This window comes from Globicephala melas, chromosome 4 (assembly GCF_963455315.2).
Source record: "Globicephala melas chromosome 4, mGloMel1.2, whole genome shotgun sequence".
NCBI lineage: Eukaryota > Metazoa > Chordata > Mammalia > Artiodactyla > Delphinidae > Globicephala > Globicephala melas.
Window position 1 is genome coordinate 119,495,191 of NC_083317.1, and position 25,244 is coordinate 119,520,434.

At 37.2% G+C, this 25,244-nt stretch overlaps 1 pseudogene; it reads left to right on the top strand.

Annotated features, from left to right (window-relative positions):
- Nucleotides 1–14,859: 14,859 nt before the first annotated feature.
- LOC115862104 (phospholipid scramblase 2-like) overlaps nt 14,860–25,244 on the top strand; it is a 99,309-nt pseudogene continuing 88,924 nt past the window's right edge.

A 25,244-nucleotide genomic window follows, 5' to 3' on the forward strand; every position in this document is an offset into this window, starting at 1 on the left:
AACAACAAAATATAAATTAACAAGTAAATAAATATAAGAAATGTGTTCATGTTTGTTTTCTACAATGGCCAGTTTTAATGAACTCAATAAACAAATTAAGAAAACCCAGAGGGTACTAAACAGAAACAGATTACAATTAAAAAGCAAGCCGATTTCACACATAAATTTCCCAAATCTTTTAGATTTCTAACTGGTGGAAATGAAAAGCATCTCTCAATTGTAAATATGATATTTTCAACCATAAACAAAGATTGCAAATAGTATAATTTAAATTATAGATAAGGAATGTGGCTGCTTAGTGCATTGTGTTCATCTTTCCAAGGTGAAAATTCACCTCCTACTTTGTCTAGTCAGCTGTACTTCTTCTCACTAATATAAACTGTTCATTTAATTTGGCAAACTTTATTCTACAAACATGGCATTGAGAAATGAAAAAGGGTGAGAAAGAAAGAACCTATCAGCAATAAATCCAAGCACATTTTCTACCCCTGGTAGATAATAATGATGATAATACTTAACAGATACTGAGCATTTAGTATGTATTAGACGTGTACTAAGACTATACATTAACTTATTTGACTCTAATATTTTTATAATATTATCTCCACTTTAGAGATGAGACAGCAGATGAGGAAAGTGTGCAGAGTGGTGGAGGTACCACACAGCATCTTTGTAGACTTTACAATTGAGACAGCACTGAGTCAGTTAAGCTCACACCTCATACTACTTGTACATGAACAACCAGTGAACGTTAAGAAGTTTGATATGTCATGACCCACTGACCAAGTGGTTCAGTAAACGTAGCTTGCAGTACATACATCTATACATATTTGTGCATGAGTGCGTACTCATGTATGTATGGGATCTTCAACTCATGTATGTATGGGATCTTCAACTTTTTTTTTTGAGAATGAGGGTGGAGAAGCACTGATGATGCCATCTAGTTGCTGGGGCAATTACAGAGATTAAGGCATCCACTGAATAATCTGCTCTTATCCTTTCTTCTCCTTTCCTGTGTGACGTGCCCCATGTGACTAAAGAAAAGGCAAAGCAGCTGTGCTGAGATGGTAGACGTTTATCTCATATTGAAATTATTTTCCCTGACTGATTTTATGAAAGGGGGTTTCTTTTATATTTTGTTGCACATGAGCTTATCAAATAAACACATCCCAAAACCCAATTAAATCAAGAATTTTATATGTTGGAATCATGGCTACTTTCCTCAGTAAAACAAGGGAAAAGTTGAACTGGTTAAGTCTCATAAATGGATATATTTGAGCCAAGAAGGAACATACAATGTTTAAGAACGTTGACCCTGGAAGGTGTACTGCCTGGCTTCAATTCTATCAGCTGTGGTCTCTATAAACATCCATTACCTGTCAAATCGTGATAAAATTCAACTAAAACAGGGCTACCCTGGTGGTGCAGTGGTTAAGAATCTGCCTGCCAATGCAGGGGACACGGGTTTGATCCCTGGTCCGGGAAGATCCCACGTGCCGCAGAGCAACTAAGCCCGTGCACCACAACTACTGACCCTGTGCTCTAGAGCCCACAAGCCACAACTACTGAAGCCCACGTGCCTAGAGCCCGTGCTCCGCAACAAGAGAAGCCACCGCAATGAGAAGCCTGCACACCACAATGAAGAGTAGCCCCCATTCACCGCAACTAGAGAAAGCCCGCGTGCAGCAACGAAGACCCAACACAGCCAAAAATAAATAAAATTAAATTTAAAAAAATTAAAAAAAACACTTAACTAAAACACAGTGAATTAAATTTTTATAATCAATATAGCATTCAAATCAAGTTCTGGCATGCAGTAAGTGCTTAACTGCTATTTTACTTACAAAAATATGCAAACTCTTTCCTTTACAGCATTTCTAATATCTTAACCTTTGTAAGGGCTCTGACTGTTCACTAAGCTGGATCCAAGAACCTACTACGTCTGGGGACTTATAAGAGTGAGACATAGGTAGAAAACTATGAAGTTCATATTATTTCTATTTGTGTCTGCTATTACCATTCCACAGTTATCCTGAAATAATTAAAGTCTAAACCCTGAAAGAGAATCTGTGAATTTACTTTGCTATCTAGTTGATACCTAAGATTCAATATCATATATTTACAACTCACTTTTTTAATAAAATAACTGCACTGCATTTTTTTCATTTTGGAGCCCATAGATGACATCTTTCATATATGGATTTAAATTAACATTTACATCAAAGAACTCTTTAGAAATACTGCCAATGAAATATGAGGTTTATTGGGAAACCAATTTTAAATACTTTTTCAACAGTCCACTAGTTTCCCTGTATGCTGTCTTTGTATGTAGTCTGCATACCAAAAAATGATTATCAAAGTACAACTGCCTACAAATTTCAAATATTTAACATATCTGTAATTGTAATTAATCCTGATTAAATACATCACATGTTGCACAATACAAATATGAACATACATCCACAATATTCAGTATAATCAAAAAAGAATAGGAGAATTCAAATAAAAAAACCCAGCAGGAGCTTCAAGATGAGTAAGAAGAGTAAGACGTGGAAATCACCTTCCTCCCCACAGATACATCAGAAATACATCTACATGTGGAACTGCTCCTATACAACACCTACTGAACGCTGGCAGAAGACCTCAGACCTCCCAAAAGGCAAGAAACTCCCCACGTACCTGGATAGGGCAAAAGAAAAAGGAAAAAACAGAGACAAAGAATAGGGATGGGACCTGCACCAGTGGGAAGGAGGAAAAGTTTCCACACACTAGAAAGACCCTTCCCGGGCGGAGATGGGGGGTGGCGGAGGGGGGAAACTTCCGAGCCACGAAGGAGAGCGCAGCAACAGGGGTGTGGAGGGCAAAGTGGAGACATTCCCGTACAGAGGATTGGCACCGACCAGCACTCACCCGCCCGAGAGGCTTGTCTGCTCACCCGCCGGGGCGGGCGGGGCTGGGAGCAGAGGCTCCGGCTTTGGAGGTCGGATCGCAGGGAGAGGACTGGGGTTGGCTGCGTGAACACAGCCTGAAGGGGCTAGTGCGCCACGGCTAGCCGGGAGGGAGTCCGGGAAAAAGTCTGGAACTGCTGAAGAGGCAAGAGACTTTTTCTTCCCTCTTTGTGTCCTGGTGCACGAGGAGAGGGGATTAAGAGCCCCGCTTAAAGGAGCTCCAGAGACGGGCGCGAGCCACGGCTAACAGTGCGGACCCCAGAGACGGGCATAAGACGCTAAGGCTGCTGCTGCCGCCACCAAGAAGCCTGTGTGCGAGCACAGGTCACTCTCCACACCTCCCCTCCCGGGAGCCTGTGCAGCCCGCCTCTGCCAGGGTCCCGTGATCCAGGGACAACTTCCCCGGGAGAACACACAGCGCACCTTAGGCTGGTGCAACGTCATGCTGGCCTCTGCCGCCGCAGGCTCACTCTGCACTGCGTACCCCTCCCTCCCCCCGGCCTGAGTGAGCCAGAGCCCCCGAAATAACTGCAGCTCCTTTAACCCCGTCCTGTCTGACCGAAGAACAGATGCCCTCAGGCGACCTACACGCAGAGGCGGGGCCAAATCCAAAGCTGAATCCCAGGAGCTGTGCGAACAAAGAAAAGAAAGGGAAATCTCTCCCAGCAGCCTCAGGAGCAGCGGATTAAATCTCCACAGCCAACTGGACGTAGCCTGGATCTGTGGAACACCTGAATAGACAACGAATCATCCCAAACTGAGGAGGTGGACTTCGGGAGCAATGATACATATATGTATTTTTTCCCTTTTTCTCTTTTTGTGCATGTGTATTTGTATGATTCTGTGTGTGATTTTGTCTGTATAGCTTTGCTTTTACTTTAAAGTTCTGTCTGTCCGTCTTTTTTTTCTTTTTTCTTTTTTTTTCTTAATATAGTTTTCAGCACTTGTTATCATTGGTGGATTTGTTTTTTGTTTTGGTTGTTCTCTTCTTTCTTTCATTCTTTTTTATTACTTTAAAAATATTTTAATTATTATTTTTTGTTTTTTATTTTAATAACGTTTTTATTTTATTTTATTTTACCTTTTTCCTTCTTTCTTTCTTTTTTTCTCTCTTTTATTCTGAGCCGTGTGGATGAAAGGCTCTTGGTGCTCCAGCCAGGCATAGGGCTGTGTCTCTGAGGTGGGAGAGCCAAGTTCAGGATATTGGTCCACCAGAGACCTCCCAGCTCCATGTAATACCAAATGCTGAAAACCTCCCAGAGATCTTCATCTCAACGCCAAGACCCAGCTCCACTCAACGACCAGCAAGCTACAGTGCTGGACACCCTATGCCAAACAACTAGCAAGACAGGAACACACCTGTTAGGAGAGACGCTGCCTAAAATCATAATAAGGTCACAGACAACCCAAAACACACCACCAGATGTGTACCTGCCCACCAGAAAGACAATATCCAGCCTCATCCACCAAAAGACAGACAATAGTTGCCTCCACCAGGAAGCCTACACAACCCCCTGAACCAAACTTAGCCACTGGGGGCAGACACCAAAAACAATGGGAACGGCGAACCTGCAGCCTGAGAAAAGGAAACATCAAACACAGTAAGTTAAGCAAAATGAGAAGACAAAGAAAAACACAGCAGATGAAGGAAGAAGGTAAAAACGCACCAGACCTAACAAATGAAGAGGAAATAGGCAGTCTACCTGAAAAAGAATTCAGAATAATGATAATAAAAAGAATTCAGAATAATGATAATAAAGACAATCGAAAATCTTGGAAATAGAATGGAGAAAATACAAGAAACGTTTAACAAGGACCCAGAAGAACTAAAGAGCAAACAAACAATCATGAATAACATGATAAATGAATTCAAAAATTCTCTAGAAGGGATCAATAGCAGAATAACTGAGGCAGAAGAACGGATAAGTGACCTGGAAAATAAAATACTGGAAATAACTACTGCAGAGTAGAATAAAGAAAAAAGAATAAAAAGAATTGAGGACAGTCTCAGAGACCTCTGTGACAATATTAAATGCACCAACATTTGAATTCTAGGGGTCCCAGAAGAAGAAGAGAAAAAGAAAGGAACTGAGAAAATATTTGAAGAAATTATAGTTGAAAACTTCCCTAATATGGGAAAGGAAATAGTTAATCAAGCCCAGGAAGCACAGAGAGTCCCATACAGGATAAATCCAAGGAGAAACACGCCAAGACATATATTAATCAAACTATTAAAAATTAAATATAAAGAAAAAATATTAAAAGCAGCAAGGGAAAAAGAACAAAAAACATACAAGGGAATCCCCATAAGGTTAACAGCTGATCTTTCAGCAGAAACTCTGCAAGCCAGAAGGGAGTGGCAGGACATATTTAAAGTGACGAAAGTGAAAAAGCTACAACAAGATTACTCTTCCCAGCAAGGATCTCATTCAGCTTTGACGGAGAAATTAAAACTTTTACAGACAAGCGAAAGCTAAGAGAATTCAGCACAACAAAACCAGCTCTACAACAAATGATAAAGGAACTTCTCTAGGCAGGAAACACAAGAGAAGGAAAAGACTTACGATAACAAACCAAAAACAATTAAGAAAATGATAATAGGAACATACATATCGATAATTACCTTAAATGTAAATGGATTAAATGCTCCAACCAAAAGACATAGACTGGCTGAATGGATACAAAAACAAGACCTGTATATATGCTGTCTACAAGAGACCCACTTCAGACCTAGGGACACATACAGACTGAAAGTGAGGGGATGGAAAAAGATATTCCATGAAAATGGAAATCAAAAGAATGCTGGAGTAGCAATTCTCATATCTGACAAAATAGACTTTAAAACAAAGACTATTACAAGAGACAAAGAAGGACACTACATAATGATCAAGGGATCAATTCAAGAAGATATAACAATTGTAAATATTTATGCACCCAACATAGGAGCACCTCAATACATAAGGCAAATACTAACAGCCATAAAAGGGGAAATCGACAGTAACACATTCATAGTAGGGGACTTTAACACCCCACTTTCACCAATGGACAAATCATCCAAAATGAAAATAAATAAGGAAACACAAGTTTTAAATGATACATTAAACAACATGGACTTAATTGATATTTATAGGACATTCCATCCAAATACAACAGAATACACTTTCTTCTCAAGTGCTCATGGAACATTCTCCAGGATAGATCATATCTTGGGTCACAAATCAAGCTTTGGTAAATTTAAGAAAATCAAAATCATATCAACTACCTTTTCTGACCACAACACTATGAGACTAGATATCAATTACAGGAAAAAATATGTAAAAAATACAAACACATGGAGGCTAAACAATACACTACTAAATAACCAAGAGACCACTGAAGAAGTCAAAGAGGAAATCAAGAAATGCCTAGTAACAAATGACAATGAAAACACAATGACCCAAAACCTGTGGGATGCAGGAAAAGCAGTTCTAAGAGAGAAGTTTATAGCAATACAATCCTACCTTAAGAAAAAAGAAACATCTCAAATAAACAACCTAACCTTACACCTAAAGCAACTTGAGAAAGAAGAACAAAAAAACCCCAAAGTTAGAAGAAGGAAAGAAATCATAAAGATCAGACCAGAAATAAATGAAAAAGAAATGAAGGAAACAATAGAAAAGATCAATAAAACTAAAAGCTGGTTCTTTGAGAAGATAAACAAAATTGATAAACCATTAGCCAGACTCATCAAGAAAAAAAGGGAGAAGACTCAAATCAACAGAATTAGAAATGATAAAGGAGAAGTAACAACTGACACTGCAGAAATACAAAGGATCAGGAGAGCCTACTATAAGCAACTCTATGCCAATAAAATGGACAACATGGAACAAATGGACAAATTCTTAGAGAAGCACAAACTTCCAAGACCGAACCAGGAAGAAACAGAAAGTATGAACAGACCAATCACAAGCACTGAAGTTGAAAGTGTGATTAAATATCTTCCAACAAACAAAAAAGCCCAGAACCAGATGGCTTCACAGGCGAGTTCTATCAAACATTTTGAGAAGAGCTAAAACCTATCCTTCTCAAACTCTTCCAAAATATAGCAGAGGGAGGAACACTCCCAAACTCATTCTATGAGGCCACCATCACCCTGATACCAAAACCAGACAAAGATGTCACAAAAAAAAGAAAACTACAGACCAATATCACTGATGAACATAGATGCAAAAATCCTCAACAAAATACTAGCAAACAGAATCCAACAGCACATTAAAAGGATCATACACCATGATCAATTGGGGCTTATTCCAGGAATGCAAGGATTCTTCAATATCAATCAATCAATGTGATACACCATATTAACAAATTGAAGGATAAAAACCATATGATCATCTCAATAGATGCAGAGAAAGTTTTTGACAAAATTCAACACCCATTTATGATAAAAACCCTCAAGAAAGTAAGCATGGAAGGAACTTACCTCAACATAACAAAGGCCATATATGACAAACCCACAGCCAACATCGTCCTCAATGGTGAAAAACTGAAACCATTTCCACTAAGATCTGGAACAGGATAAGGTTGCCCACTCTCACCACTATTATTCAACATACTTTTGGAAGTTTTAGCCACAGCAATCAGAGAAGAAAAAGAAATAAAAGGAATCCAAATCAGAAAAGAAGAAGTAAAGCTGTCACTGTTTGCAGATGACATGATACTATACATAGAGAATCCTAAAGATGCTACCAGAAAACTACTAGAGCTAATCAATGAATCTGGTAAAGTAGCAGGATACAAATAATGCACAGAAATCTCTGGCATTCCTATATACTAATGATGAAAAATCTGAAAGTGAAATTAAGAAAAAACTTCCATTTACCATTGCAACAAAAAGAATAAAATACCTAGGTATAAACTTACCTAAGGAGACAAAAGACCTGTATGCAGAAAATTATAAGACACTGATGAAAGAAATAAATGATACAAACAAATGGAGAAATAGATATACGATGTTCTTGGATTGGAAGAATCAACATTGTGAAAATGACTCTACTGCCTAAAGCAATCTACAGATTCAATGCAATCCCTATCAAACTACCACTGGCATTTTCACAGAACTAGAACAAAAAATTTCACAATTTGTATGGAAACACAAAAGACCCCGCATAGAAAAAGCAATCTTGAGAAAGAAACACAGAGCTGGAGGAAGTCAGGGTCCCTGACTTCAGACTATACTACAAAGCTACAGTAATCAAGACAGTATGATACTGGCACAGAAACAGAAATATTGAATCAATGGAACAGGATAGAAAGCCCAGAGATAAATCCACGCACATATGGTCACCTTATCTTTGATAAAGGAGGCAAGAATATACAGTGGAGAAAAGATAGCCTCTTCAATATGTGGTGCTGGGAAAACTGGACAGCTACATGTAAAAGAATGAAAGTAGAACACTCCCTAACACCATACACAAAAATAAACTCAAAATGGATTAAAGACCTAAATGTAAGGCCAGACACCATCAAACTCTTAGAGGAAAACATAGGCAGAACACTCTATGACATAAATCACAGCAAGATCTTTTTTGATCCACCTCCTAGAGAAATGGAAATAAAAACAAAAATAAACAAATGCGACCTAATGAAACTTAAAAGCTTTTGCATAGCAAAGGAAACCATGAACAAGACCAAAAGACAGCCTTCAGAATGGGAGAAAATATTTTCAAATGAAGCAACTGACAAAGGATTAATTTCCAAAATTTACAGGCAGCTCATGCAGCTCAATATCAAAAAAACAAACAACCCAATCCAAACATGGGCAGAAGACCTAAATAAAAATTTCTCTAAAGAAGATATACAGATTACCAACAAACACATGAAAGAATGCTCAACATCATTAATCATTAGAGAAATGCAAATCAAAACTACAATGAGATATCATCTCACACCAGTCAGAATGGCCATCATCAAAAAATCTACAAACAATAAATGCTGGAGAGGGTGTGGAGAAAAGGGAACCCTTTTGCACTGTTGGTGGGAATATAAATTGATATAGCCTCTATGGAGAAGTATGGAGGTTCCTTAAAAAACTAAAAATAGAACTACCATACGACCCAGCAATACCACTACTCGGCATATACCCTGGGAAAACCCTAATTCAAAAAGAGCCACGTACCACAATGTTCACTGCAGCACTATTTACAATAGCCAGGACATGGAAGCAAACTAAGTGTCCATCAACAGACGAATGGATAAAGAAGATGTGGCACATAAATACAATGGAATATTTCTCAGCCATAAAAAGAAATGAAATTGAGTTATTTGTAGTGAGGTGGATGGACATAGATTCTGTCATACAGAGTGAAGTAATTCAGAAAGAGAAACACAAATACCATATGCTAACACATATATGTGGAATCTAAAAAAAAAAAAAAAATGGTCATGAAGAACCCAGTGGCAAGATGGGAATAAAGACGCAGACCTACTAGAGAACAGAGTTGAGGACACGGGGAGGGGGAAGGGTAAGTTGGGACAAAGTGAGAGAGTGGTAGTGTACAAAGGGACGTATATACACTACCAAATGTAAAATAGATAGCTAGTGGGACGCAGTCGCATAGCACAGGGAGATCAGCTCAGTGCTTTGTGACCAGCTAGAAGGGTGAGAGGGAGACGAAAGAGGGAGGAGATATGGGGATATATGTAAATGTGTAACTGATTCACTTTGTTATAAAACATAAACTAACACACTATTGTAAAGCAATTATACTCCAATAAAAATGTTAAAAAAAAAAACAAACAAAGATTCCAGATCCAAGTGAGATGGTGTAAGCACATGGTGTAAGCACACTTTCAGATTAAAGGAATCTGAAAATGTAATAGTAGAAGGCAGATTATGTTAAGACCTCCAAAAAGCTTTTGTTTATATGCATTGTATCTAGTAATATTTACGAGAATTAGAAATTTAAACTGAGATATTGTTAAAGCACAGACTCACACTCCAATAGCTGTCAGAGCAGTGATGTCATCACCAAATATCACAAACCTCTGGAAACTCCCACTGTACACTCATAGAAGAGTGAAAAAAGCAAATAACATCTTAATGATATAGTAAATAGTTCTGACCACATTTTGAGAACGCCTGCTCTATGTGCAATGAATGAAGAATATTGTTTTGAGGCACATATGAAATATTCACCAAAATCTACAACAAAGGATCTTTTGACAAATATTTTTAAAACTAATTTCACATTAAAAAAATAATGAAAAAGAACAAAGCAGAACAAAACCAAGAACACAAAACAGAATACATTAACAAAGAGCTATAAAAATGTTTGGAAAATAAAAGACGTTTCTAAGAAATAAGGACACATGTCTATTTTGTGTTTTCTTCTGCCTTGGTTCTTAGCACTTTACTTTCTTAAGTCTCTCCATTCACATAGGGTTAAAAGAATACCAGATTCATGCTTTGTCAATACCTTTTTACACATGTGCTTACATTGCTACTGAGGAAGACCTCACTGTAAAAATTTAGGTACTTATATTTAAGGAACTCTTTATATCAAGCTTACCCATTTTTTTTTAACAAATTCAACACTTACAAGGCCATATCTTGGGTAATGAAGGTGACCCACATAAGCACTCAAATGCCCTTGCACAGTCTCAGCATTCCAGAAAGAAAGCCTATTTGTTCAATTTCTTGTTATCCGAGGAAGACTCTGAAAAAGACAAATGGTTCAACAGTTACCAAGGTACATCTGTGAGAAGTTATCAGATATTACACCTATTAAAAATGATCAACTTATCATGATCCATCTAGAGTAATATTTTTGAAACCTGTAGGAAAAATATTATGTAGATTACCTTTGATTTTACATGGCAGCATTAATTTCTAATGTTTAAAAGACTTTTCAGCAAAAATAATTTTCCTTACCTGGCTTAAAATATGTCAGGGGTAGAGAAGTTTCAATACTCAAATGACATGTTATATATTTTCAAAGAAATTTTTAGTTCAATAGAAAATATATAAACTTTAGTTTTAGAACATATAAACAAGTATAACATATGGTAGAACACAAAATGGGTTTGAGCAATATTAAAATGTGATGTTAATTTTCAACTTTAAAATATCTTATGATATTTTAGGTCTGGCCATGATCTGAACCCAGGAGAAAGGACAGTCTCTTCAGTAAGTGATGTTAGGAAAACTGGATATCCATATGCAAAAGGATGAAACTGAACTCTATTATACCATACACAAAATTCAACTCAAAATGGATTAAAGACTTAAACACAAAATCTGAAACCATAAAACTCCTAAAGAAAATATAGGGGAAAATCTTCTTGAGGTTGGTCCTGGCAAAGACCTCTTGGCTGTGACACCAAAAGAACAGGCAACAAAAGCAAAAATACACAAGTGGGACTATGTCAAACTAAAAAGCTACTGCACAGCAAAGGAAACCATTAAAAACATGAAAAAACTTAGAGAATAGGGAAAAAATATTTGTAAGCTGTGTAGCTGAAAGGGTTGATATCCAAAATATACAAAGTACAGCTCAATAGCACCAAAAAAAAAAAAAAAGAATGTGCAAATGGACTGAATAGACACCTTTCTAAAAAAGACATACAAATGGCCAAAAGACACATGAAAAGTTGCTCAACATCACTATTATCAGGGAGATACAAGTCAAAACCGCAATGAGCTATCATCTCACACAAGTTAGGATGTTTATAATCAAAAAAAGCAAAAGATAACAAGTGTTGGTAAGGATGTGGAGAAAAGGGAACATCTGTACACTGTTCATGGAATGTAACCTGGTGCAGCCACTATAAACAACAGTATGGAAGTTCCTCAAAATACTAAAAATAGAACTACCATATGATCCAGCAATTCCACTCCTGGCTGTATATCCATAGAAAACAAAATCAGGATCTTGAAAAGTATATGCACTCACATGTTTACTGTAACACTATTCACAATAGTCAAGACATGTAAGCACCTAAATGTCCATCAATTGACATATTGATAAAGAAAAACTTACTGAATTGTTACTTTTAAGTGGTATAAGTTGGAATATGAGTAGTCAGATGACAGACTATGTTCATCTAAACTACAGATATATAGATATTAATTATAATAAGTGAGATGACACGAGGAATCCAAATGTAAAATCAAACTCACACAAACAAGAGATCTTATCCAGTATCAAGCTTTACTAGAATTTTTCAAGATATAAGTAGTCTGGGCTTCCCTGGTGGCGCAGTGGTTGGGAGTCCACCTGCCAGTGCAGGGGACGCGGGTTCGTGCCGCAGAGCGGCTGGGCTCGTGAGCCATGGCCGCTGAGCCTGTGCGTCCAGAGCCTGTGCTCCGCAATGGGAGAGGCCACAACGGTGAGAGGTCCGCGTACCGCAAAAAAAAAAAAAAAGATATAAATAGTCTATTTGCCACACAGAGGTGAAGCTTCAGGAGGAGGCCCAGGAACACTGACAGAACTCCTTGGGTCCTATCTTTCCATTTCAGGACACACTCTGGCCAAAATTAATGTAACAGATTGCTAAATAATTTATGTACCTACATTACTTAACAGAAGGGAGTTATTTTGGTCTGAAACATCTCCATTTTATACCCAGACAGTTAAACAGCTCATTTGACATTTTCCAGGGAGAAGTGCTCCCTAAATCCACAGATTCTAGATTTGCTCACAGTATAAACCCTAGACAAGACAGCTCCATCCTATTATAAGCATAAACGGATAAAATCTTTCCTACTAGCAAATACTTTTAGTTCCTTAGCCAGGAGATCGGTCGTTAGTATTTTTACATGAAGATTTGACCAGGTCACATTTTTTCTTGAGGGCCAAGATGGTAAAGTGAAAGACTAAATCACAGAATTGCTACTTACATTTTTCCATCCCAGACTTATTATGAAGCAGTCAAAGATAAATATTAGCACCTTTGATCTTGCTGAATTATAAAAAATTTTAGACATACTCCCAAAATAGTGGTTTGGGGATTTTTTAAATTATTGACTTTTATTAAAGCATTTTATTTTTTATTACTTTGTCATTAAGTTTATAAAGAACAAAGAGTGATCTATATTTTAATCAAACAATCCTCAAATAATTATTCAAGCACCCCAGCATTTATTTTGTAGAGACTGAAAAATCTTTTTATATGTTGGAGACCAACTGAAGAAGCTTTGCTCTTACTTACTGAAGTCTGATCTAAATAATATGTGAACCAAAGCACCTCACAAATTATCCATTTTTCAGTTTCTAATTTTTCAAAAAGGTTCATTTTAATTTCATTAGAGTTCTTCTCTAGATTAAGAATCCAAAATTTTTTTGTTACAATAGTGTAAGAAAAATGATAACATTTCTAATTTCATTGTATACAGTTAAGATAGGCCCTCTGAACTTCTACCGAACTGGGTTGTTAGTAGGAGAAGTCGTCATAATAATAATAGTAGTCAAAAGGACACATATACCCCAATGTTCACTGCAGCACTATCTACAATAGCCAGGACACGGAAACTACCTAAATGTCTAACGACAGATGAATGGATAAAGATGTGGTGCATACACACAATGGAATATTACTCAGCCATAAAGAGGAATGAAATTGGGTTATTTGTAGAGATGTGGATGGACTCAGAGTCTGTCATACAGAGTGAAGTAAGCCAGAAAGAGAAAAACAAATATCGTGTATTAACACATATATGTGGAATCTAGAAAAATGTTACAGGCGAACCTACACCTACAGAAATAGAGACATAGACATAGAGAACAGACATGTGGACACAGTGGGGGAATAGGAGTGTGGAACGAATTGGGAGATTAGGATTAACATATATACACTACCATGCGTAAAATAGCTAGTGGGAACACGCTATAAAACACAGGAAGTTCAGCTCGGTGCCTAGATGAGTGGGATGGCAGGTGGGGTGGGAGGGAGGTCCAAGAGGGAGGGGATACAGGTATATATATGGCTGATTCACTTCATTGTACAGCAGAAACTAATACAACATTGTAAAACAATTACACTCCAATAAAAAAAAGATAGTAGTCATGGAAACTGTAGCCATAACAGAAGAAGTAATTTGTTGCCATTTCCAAATCTACAAATGTGGATTATTATCTCTCTTACTCTCCAGTTAGCTGTGTCAAACACTGGAGTCTGAGGTGAGCCTTTGAAAGTGGGTGAGAAGGGATAACTGAAGCGTGTCTCCTAAATCTGTGTGTTCTGTGTTACAGTTCACGAGAACACTTTTTTAAATGAAATGGTCCATCTCTTCTGTGAAGACGTGTAGACAATTTGTGAGAAAGCACTCACTATTATTTTGGAAAGAATGGATCAACTCATTATTATATTAGGACACAATGCTCTTATTTTGAGAGATTGTTCCATATCCCAATTCACTAAGCCAAATTCTATGGTTATCCAAGTTCTCAATCCTTCTCCAAAGAATGGATTCTAAATTTTCACAAACTCTAATTCAAAATAGGACTCTCCACAACACACCACACAGAAAACTTCTGGTATCATTTGGAGTTACAGCAGATTTGTGTCTATTTATTATCTATGATGCCAAAGTTAAACCCTGAAAAAAGCAGCAGCACTTTTTCAAATCTGAAAGCTTGAAGTAAATATTTCTTATAGGCACAACAAATGGTAAAGTTTAACTTGAATGACCCTGAGAGGCTGGCCTCCCAGGGAGTCAGTGAGCCTTGCAGAACTTCCAGTAGAGGACTGAGAGGGAATCAGGACTGGTCCACATGACAAAACAGGTGTAAATGCAACGATACACCCCACCCAGTCATGCCAGGGCAATAACTGGTGCTACCTCAACCAGGAGTAGTGAATAGAGTAATGGGGCGGAGAATCAAGGATATGACACATTTCACTGCTTATCAGCATCAGATTATATTCAGGAATGACAATGAAAAGCACAACTGGTATGTCATGGGACCAAAGTGATCATAACAAATGCTGAAGTAGTTAGAATTCTAAAGAGTGAAATCCTACTTTCTTCACACTGATACCATCTACCTACCATGCTTCAGATTGTAGATAAGACTGTAAATAATGTCTTCTGACTGGTGATCTCCCTTCCCTTCTGGAACTGGGGAAGAGAAGGGCACAATGAATTAGACATTGTTGTTAACCAGAAGGTATGTGTGAGCACTGTTTCCTTGTCATTAGGTACAAACAAAAGGACATGACCCTGTGACCTGAGCAGCAGGACTAGACCACCACAGCCACAACTTCTTTTACTTCCTGTATCTTGTGCCTCGTTTGACCACCTCTCATTCAAAGTCGCTCCCATCTGAGTTTCAGAACCATCACACTTCTGTTTTACAAATTTCTTCTTGCCCTCCCTTTCAATCTTCTTTAGGCAATAGATGAAGAACCAGTGCTCTTTACCTACCAGTTGTCTCTACTTTGATGTCCCACAGGCATCTTAAATTCATTAATTTAACTGGACTTTACCCCGAATCTCATCCTGTGATCCCTCTCTACATGTGTGCATTGCCACCCATGCAACTGCTCAGCTGGAAACCTTCTTAAAATAATCGTCTTCCCTTCCCCTCTCCCAAATCTGTTTACTCACCAAACACCATGTTTCTTCTACTCCAATTTCTTTCCCTCTTCCTCCTCCTCCTTCTTCATCTCTGAACGCCCCTCTCCCCTTCTAAATTTACTAAACAATACCTAGCTTTTTAGGATTACATTATTTTGCGTCTGGGATTGTCACTAAATGATTTCCCAGCTGCTGTTTTACAAATCATCCTGCACCCCGTCACTAATTTAGTTTTTCTAAAGCAAGAGTCTAATAGTGTCTTTCTCACACCAGGAAGTATATCATTCTTCAATCCATCCTCCAAAATAAAATCCAATCTCTCCAGCGTAGTGTATGGCCTTTTATAAATGTTGCCTGCCCAACTTTTCCAAGAGTGATTACGTCGGATAGTGGTAGCTACGATTAGAAAATTTCAATGGTTTTTCCCAATAGCATTGTATTTCTCTACTAAAAACTATCAAAGTGGGTTTCTGATCTGTAGGCAGCTTTTATCCACATGGTTTCAGGACCACAATAACCTGTTTTGTAGTTCTTTTCTTCTTCACATCTCACCTGCATCAAGCCAACTGCAATGGGGGGTGGGGGGAACAGCATGATGAAGGCTCATCTACTTCTGAGAACCTTGGCCTGGAGGTAACATTTGATTCATCTCACGTCTGTTGCCAGAAATTCACTCACATGGTCTCATCTAGATACAAGGAACTGTAGTTCTAAGCTAGACCTCCAATTCTCAACAACAATTCTATACCATGGAAGAAGGAACACAGCTGATGTTAGTTACCATACAATTTAGATTTGACCAACAGAATATGAGAAGTGAAATAAGTGAAATAGTTAGAGTGAAAGTGAAATAAGTTAGAGAAGGCAAATACTGTATGATCTCACTTATCTGTGGAATCTGAAAGAAACTAAACTCAGAGAATAGATTGGTGGTTGCCATACGTATGGGGGTAGTGGGTTGGAGAAGGTGGTGAAAAGGTACAAACTTTCAGTTATAAGATAAACAAATATCCTAGGGACATAATGTACAGCATGGTGACCATAATTAACAGTACTATATAGTGTATTTGAAAGTTACTAAGAGAGTAGATCTTAAAATTTCTCACACAAGAAAAAAAATTTTGAATGTATGTATGGTAAGGATATTAACTAAACTTGTGGTATTCATTTCACATATACACAGATATCAAATCATAATGTTGTACACCTAAAATCAATACAATGGTCTATGCCAATTACATCTCAATAAAAATAATTCAAAGTATCATCTTAAAAATTACTTATATATACATTATTATTTATAAAATTATTGAGTTTGTTTAGTTTTTTGAATCTAAGTTTTCTCTGGAAAGGAGCTCTTTAATGTTTGATAGTTTGTATTCTGAATTTTTTTAACATTTTATTCTAAGGTATATTTCATTGAGATTATAAAACTCAAAAGACCAGATATGACACATTTTACAGAATTCTTAGATTAAAAAGTTTATATTGATGTGTGAAAACACATATCTTTGGCATGAAATGTAAAGTAACAAATTTACAAGTTGTTAAGTTTCAGTTTTTAAAATAGATGTCTTTAATTTTCTTTTTTTCTCAAATAGAAAGTCTATATCATATTTTAACATTGAGTAGTATAAAGTGATAAAGTTTACTCAGTTTATTTTTAGCATCTGAGACTAAGACAAGCACTTATTTATAGCTGTCCCCAGTTCAAAATTTAATACACAAGAAAGATATAACTATAGAATTCTTATATTTGTTTTCATTTTTTTCAGTAATTAGAAGGAAACTTAGAGATTGTGTAAAAACATTGATCTCATTTTAGAGATGAACAAACTAAAGACTTTTGAGATTAAGGTACTTAATGAAATCAGCTAGATAATAGATTCTATCTCATGAATCAGTTTGATTTTTTTCTCATTAGACATTTGACTGGGAGATAGAGAGGTCAAGGATGGTTCTTTTAAGGCAAAGCCCAGGGCCCGTCTGAGTAAAAAACATTTAAAGGAGGTCACGGTGATAGAACTTGTGAACGATATTCCTATTTGACTAAATCCATCGACACAGATATTTAAAAGTGATTTTTGTCTCCACGTGTTTCTTTCTGCTCATTATTTTCATGGCTTCTGATATCCTATGACCCATGTTAATGAGGGCTGTGGACTCGTGAATTGGTCCCTCCTGGCTTTAAGCAAGGAGAGGTTTCCAAAGTGTGGTTCAATATGGGAAGCCCTAAGATACCACGTGGGTGTCAGATGTCAGCACATCTCTGTTTCCCCCGTGAAGAGGTTAGCCCCTGCTAAGGTACAGAGTTCACTTAGGATGCCAGTGGTCTAGATATCCTCTGACCTGCAGCCTTGGTTGCCAAGGGCCTTTCCCCTTGTCTAACACCCATTTCCCACTGCTGAACAACCACTGCTGAGCTAAACAAGGGTGCCCTGGGCCCAGGGTGACGTTCTACCTCACCTTGCATTTTCACTCTCTCCCTCTTCACATGTGTGCATTGAGAGAAAGCCCTCTCACACCTTCCTCACACAGTGCAGAAAGAGAAGCCATGACTGTGGTTTATAAAACTAAATCTCAAGCAAATTTACTTAATATAATACTATATGGTGCATAAACATAGCAATCATCCTATATTCCCCTCCATAGTTGAATACATGAACAAGTAGACATTTTCTGCATTCACTTAAAAGGACTGTTGCCATCAGCAGCACTGCACCATCCTTCACAGCAAAGTCTCCCTTTCTGATACGGGTCTATGGAATTAGGAAGATACAAGTTGTTTTCTCTTCCAAGTCTTACATAGATGCTCTTAATTTCTCAGTACCGTAATACCATTTCCTCCTTTTTTTCTTTGCCTATTTTTCTCTGTCAAGATCATCTCTAAACACCTTTCCTTTTCTATCTATTCGGTAAATATAATCTAAAGTAATGTCCAAAAATATGTAAGTCTAAAATATTTAGATTCTAGATAGTTTTAACATACTGGTGATTACGGTTTCCTCTTCTATGTTCTTAGTCATAATAAGTTATGAAACCAATAACAAAGATGAAATTAAGAACAGCCTTGGACAGAGGATATACTATGCAGCAGAGGATACTGCTTTGTGCACCCGATTTTGCTATGGATCTTATAGGCCTTTTATCATGAGGATTCATGACCTTAAGGGCCAAGAAGTCATAACTCTGAAGAGACCACTAAGGTATACCAGCTGTTGTTTTCCCTGCTGCCTGCAGGAGGTCGGTGAGCAATTACCCGGGTACTTTGTAAAGTAGTTCAGTAAGAATTTTTACCCTATCATTGAATTTATATAATCAAATGAGATTTAAAGGAAAAGTGATCCACCAGCTATTGGTTTATGCTTGAGGATAAATTGTAGGAAGAAAGGCAGGTGGAAAAGAGTGAGCAGTTAGCCCCACGTCCCTGAGCAGTGTGCCCTCCGGGGGTGAGATCTTAGATCCTTGAGCTCCATGAAGACCAGGTGTCTCTTTCATAGTACTTGACAGCCCTCTGATAGAGAACATGGATCTCAGGGGAGACGCCAGGGCACAGAGTGTTTATAGGAAGTCGGCATTTGCCTATATCTCCATTGGCCTGAGACCAGTGCTGCCTAGGTCACTCAGTCATCCATACAGGTAGCTGTGAGAGCAGAGCACACAGACATACAAGCACATAGAGATTTGATGTCCAATACTGCACTTATTTTGAAAGGATAACTGACCTTATTCATACTAAATTTTGTTTTCCATGTCACTTGCTTTAGAGTAGGTGAGGAAAAACTGAGAGTTGGACGGAATATTCTCTACAACTTATAGAGCACATTAGCATACATTATACATTTGGTCTTAAAAAATAGACCTAAGAAGTCCTTATTTACAGAGGAACATGCTGAGATGCTCTCCAGGTCATCCAGCTAAGGTACAGAGCCAAGATTCCAGGCCCCATTTTCTTTTCATCCTAGCACAATTGCCATTAATATTTGAAAATTGCCCCAGTGATCAGAGCTCTGTCCATACATCTAAACCACTGTTTTTAAAGGAGTTTAAGAAAAGAGTTTTTAATAATTTAGATATTTTTCATAAGTATGAATAAAAGAGAAAATTTTTAAATATAGGAGGCCAGTAGAGCAGTACTTCAGAGTGGAGACTGTGTATGCAGTTTGTGTCTCTTCCCTTCCACTTTGCAGCTGTGGAATCTTAACACAAATTAATTTACCTCTCTGTTCCTCTATAAATAGGAATAATAGTACCAACCTGCTAAGAATGTATTATGAATTAAGTCGTGCATAGAACACTGTTTTGCACTTAGAAAATGAGCAAAGGATCCAAATAGACATTAAAGAAATGTTTTTTTCAAAGAAAACATACAAATGGCCAAAAGATATATATGAAAAGCTGCTCAAAATCACTAATGATCAGAAAAATGAAAATCAAAACCACAATGACATATCACATCACACCTGTTAGAATGTCTGTTATCACAAAGACAAGACGTATGTTGGCAAGGATGTAGAAAAAAAGGGAACTTCTGTACACTTTTGGTGGGAATGTAAGTTGGTATAGCCATTATGGAAAAAAGTATCAAGTCTCCTCAGATAATTAACAATAGAACTACCATATGAGCCAGCAATCCAACATTTCAGTATATATCCTAAGGAAATAAAAACAGGTTTCAAAGAAGTTTCTGCACTCATGTGTTTATTGAACGCTTATTTAGTAGCCACAATATGGAAACATCCTTAGTGTCTATTGACTGATGATTGGATAAAGAAAATGTGAGATGTGTATGGATATATATAAATAACTTTATATATGTGTGTGTATATATAAATGCATGTATATATATACACACATAAAATATTATTCAGCCAAAAAACAGAAGAAAATCTTGCCATTTGTGACAATATACATGCACCTGAAAGCATTATGCTAACTGAAATAAGCCAGATAAAAAAGACAAATACCGTATGGTATCACGTATAAGTCGAATCTGAAAAAAAAATGTCTAACTCATAGATAGAGAGAGTATAATGGTAATTGCCAGGAGCTGGGTGGTGGGAGAATTGGGGTATGCTAGTCAAACACTCCAAACTTTCAGTGATAAGATGAATAAGTTCTGAGGATCTAATGTGCAGCATGGGGACTACAGTTAATAATACTATACTGTATACTTGAAATTTGCTAAGAGATAGATCTCATGTGTTCGTACCAAAAAAAAAAAGTTACCTATATGACGTGATGGTTGTTTCATTTAACTTAAATGTGGTAATCTTTCTACAATGTGTATGTATACCAGGTCATCACATTGTACACTTTAAACATACTACAATTTTGTATGTCAACTGTACCTCAGTAAAGATGGGAGAAAAGAATATGACTAATTGAAAAACAAGTATTCAGTAAATGAGAGCTATTATCAGATATTGTTATGATGATGATGATGATTACATATTACCTGTACTCTTTTGTTTTTGTAGATAGAAATCTATGCTCCTCCTGGTATACCAATAGGTTATGTTACTCAGACCTGGCACCCATATCTGCCAAAGTTTACACTTTAAACTGAGAATAAAAAGGATGTTCTAAGAATTATAGGCCCATATTTTGTGTGCAACACTTGTGGAAATGTTGAATTTAAGGTAAGAGATGTGATATATTTATAGGATGTGCTTTCCTAATATAAGGAGAATATAATTTTGTAGGATGTTATAAATATATTAAATAAATATTTTTGAACTGATATCTCAAGAGGAAGATAATGTGCTCATGTTTTTAACTTTGATCAGAGGTAGTTATTGCTCTGATTAAATGTCAGTGTTGATTATATTAAAAGGGAAAAAGAGAAGCAGAGCCTTATAGTCAAAAAAAACATAAGCAAAGCATCTAACATTTAAATATGGTGGGTTTTGTATGGACGCACTGGATATTATCATTTTAAAAAGAACATTAACCTTGTCACTAAATCTGAATGCCAAAGCACATGGTATTTCCTTAGTCTGAAACACAGACTGCCAGACAGACCCTCTTCAGAAGCTCTGACATCTTTGAATTCCTATGAAAAGCTCACTTACACAAAGAGAATTTTAAGAAAAATGGTGTAAGACATACGGTGCAATTATGCTTCTCTATGGCCCTGGTCTTTGCATTAATTGAGTCACTGTAAATCACAATATATCTGTGTATTTACTACATGAAGAAATTCTATCACAGCAGTTTTCCAGCAGGTGGTCTAGCCTTATAGCCTTTATATTATTTAGATGCAAACGTATAAAGTTTGGGTGCCTTATAACTTAATCTTAATATAATGATTCTATTAGAAAATCATAAAATCTGTTCAATTACATCCACATTTCCACAGAAGGGACAAAAATCTCCTAACACTGAGCAGGACTGTCCCCTTATGATAAGATGTGGGAACTCTGCCACTGTCCCCTAACTGCCTAAGATTTTCCACTATCCAGCATCTTTCTTTTACATTATCTGCCTAGCTTCCCTAGTAGTTTTCAATTCCTGTGTTAGACTGGTTATTTAAAGATGAATCACTTCACATGGACTTCCTAGTCTAATGAGAGAGATGGGCAAACCTACGAAAACAACAACTAGTATTGTATAAAGAGACTTTATAAAGGCTCTTTTAAAGAGATACATATAATGTGTGTGTGATATATATGTAAATGGACTTTATAGAAGTATATATAATATCAGTTCTCCATGTAGAGGATGGTATGTCTGTCAAAGATTCAGAGCAGTGGAAAGATAATTATTCATTCAAGGAACAGTATTAACAGAAGTTTAGCTGGCAGATAGTTTATTTGGTGGAGATAAGTGAAAACACAGAATACATTTTGAAACTCTGATATTTAATGCTGAGAAATTTAGATTTCATCCAGCAATCCTTCCCAATGAATGCCTTAAAACATACATTATATGTAATGAATTAACTTCTCTCCTGTACTTCTAGAATGGTGCTAACTAGGTATTCTTTCAGATAATTCAGAAATAGTCACTTGAATCAATTTCTGATGGAAAGCTCGACACCTTAAGGCTGGATTTATCAGTATGAGGGACCACTATGGAACAGAGACTCCATCATGGTATCAATGGTCTGTGAAAGTTGAAGTAGAAAGGGATAAGAGCCTGAACATGAAGGAGCAGGTGTTATTCTAAAGGAGAAAATAATTCAGAGATATTTTATAAGGAACTGAGTGAAACTGATTCATAGATTTGATGTCATTTGAGGAAGAAAAAAATTTGGAGATGATTCTGATGTCTCATGTTTGAGAAGCTGAATGAATAATGATCCACTGGCCAAGTTAAGAACATTGGAGGAGGGCTTCCCTGGTGGCACAGTGGTTAAGAATCTGCCTGCCAATGCAGAGGACACAGGTTCGAGCCCTGGTCCAGGAAGATCCCACATGCCACGGAGCAACTAAGCCCGTGAGCTAAAACTACTGAGCCTACCCTCTAGAGCCCACGAGCCACAACTACGGACCCCGTGTGCCACAACTACTGAAGCCCACGTGGCTAGAGCCCATGCTCCACAAGGGAAGCCACTGCAATGAGAAGCCTGCGCACTGCAATAAAGAGTAGCCCCTGCTCGCTGCAAACAGAGAAAAGGCCATGCACAGCAATGAAGACCCAGTGCAGCCAAAAATAAAATAAATAAAATTTTTTTTTAAAAAAAAGAACATTGGAGGAGAAACAGTTGATCTGTGGGAAGCTAATGATTTGTATTTGTGTCATGTTCAATTTTAGGTATGTAGAGGAAAAGGTTGGGAAGTTTTCAGCATACAGATGGTAGTTAAACCCATGAGAAGATTATCCCAAGAATGAGTAGAAGAAAGCCAAGTAGACTTTCTGTCCCATGGAGATGATAGGCAAATCTGTCTTCTTCCAGGACTCTTGGTGGGGGAAAAAATATGCCTACATGAAACTGAAACCAATCCAGCACGCTCTGTGACTTTGAAGTCTGAATACATACCTCCATTTTAGTTCAGGAATCTCAAAACATAGAAATTGACCTGGAGTGGTGATACAGATGTCAGGATCGGATGCAAAGCACACTAAAAGATTTTCATCAACGGCACCTTCTATTCCTACAGAAAAAGCCTATCTTCACATGAGCAGATTCATAAATTATATACTGCTCTAGGAACTAATCCACCAGGAATAAACTGCATATACTAGAACAGTCAGCAATCAATTATATAAGAAATACCTAAATAAATATTAAAGAGACTAAAGAAGAAACAAGGAAGATCACAAGAGGAGAATGAAAAGAGTTTGAAAACAAGCCAGAAGAACCTTCAGAAATAAGGAACAGTCACTGATTAAAAAAACAACAACAGGGCTTCCCTGGTGGTGCAGTGGTTGAGAGTCCGCCTGCCGATGCAGGGGACACAGGTTCATGCCCCGGTCTGGGAAGATCCCACATACCGCAGAGCAGCTGGGCCCATGAGCCATGGCCGCTGAGCCTACGCGTCCGGAGCCTGTGCTCTGCAACAGGAGAGGCCACAACAGTGAGAGGCCCGCATACCACAAACAAACAAACAAACAAAAACATTAAAAAGGTTGAGCTGAAAATTAGATGCAAGTAAAGAGAGAATTAGTGAACTGGATGATCCATATGAAGAAAATAAAGAGGAGGTGGGAAAAAGACATCAATTTGAAGAGACAAAAATAAAATTGAGGGACATAGAAGCTAGAAAAAATTGCTTGTGCATATGCTACAGAGGAGATACAAAGAAAGACAAGACAGAGAATGTGCTTAAATAATATTTAAAGAGCTAAATTGCTAAGATTCTTTCAGACCTTATGCTATGGATACTCCAATTCAGAGACTGCCAGGAGTTCTGGGTAAGAAAAAGAAAGGACACTCAAGTACAGCTTAAATAAACAGCAAACTTCAAACTAAAAATGGAAATCTAAAATCAACAAGTGACAAGGGGGAAAGTTATCTCTACTTTAACATGTAATACCTACAATTAAGATTTTGAGCATTTTACTCTTCCTTTACTAGCCGTTTGTATTTGCTCTTTTTGCATTGTGTATTAATATCCATTTATCTATTGGGTCATTTACATTTTATTGTCAATTTACAAAAATAATTTGTGCATTGGAGACATTGATCCTGCATCTCTTCTCTGATTTGCAAATTTTTCCACAAATCTACCCTTTGTTTTCATATTTTATTTTTATATATTTGCCGTACAGAAATTTTATTTTTTATTTTTTAATTAATATTTATTGGAGTATGGTTGTTTTACAATGTTGTGTTAGTTTCTGCTGTACAGAAAAGTGAATCAACTATACATATACATATATCCCCTCTCATTTGGATTTCCTTCCCATTTAGGTCACCACAGAGCACTGAGTAGAGTTCCCTGTGCTATAAGTAGGTTCTCATTAGTTATCTATTTTATACATAGTAGTGTATATGTCAATCCCAATCTCCCAATCATCCCACTCCCCCTTACCCCCCTTGGTGTCCATACATTTGTTCTCTACATCTGTGTCTCTATGTCTGCTTTGCAGATATGTTCATCTGTATCATTTTTCTAGATTCCATATACAAGCAATATTATACGATATTCATTTTTCTCTTTCTGACTTACTTCACTCTGTATGACAATCTCTATGTCCATCCACACCTTTGCAAATGGCACAGTTTTGTCCCTTTTTATGGCTGAGTAATATTCCACTGTATATATGTACCACATCTCCTTTATCCATTC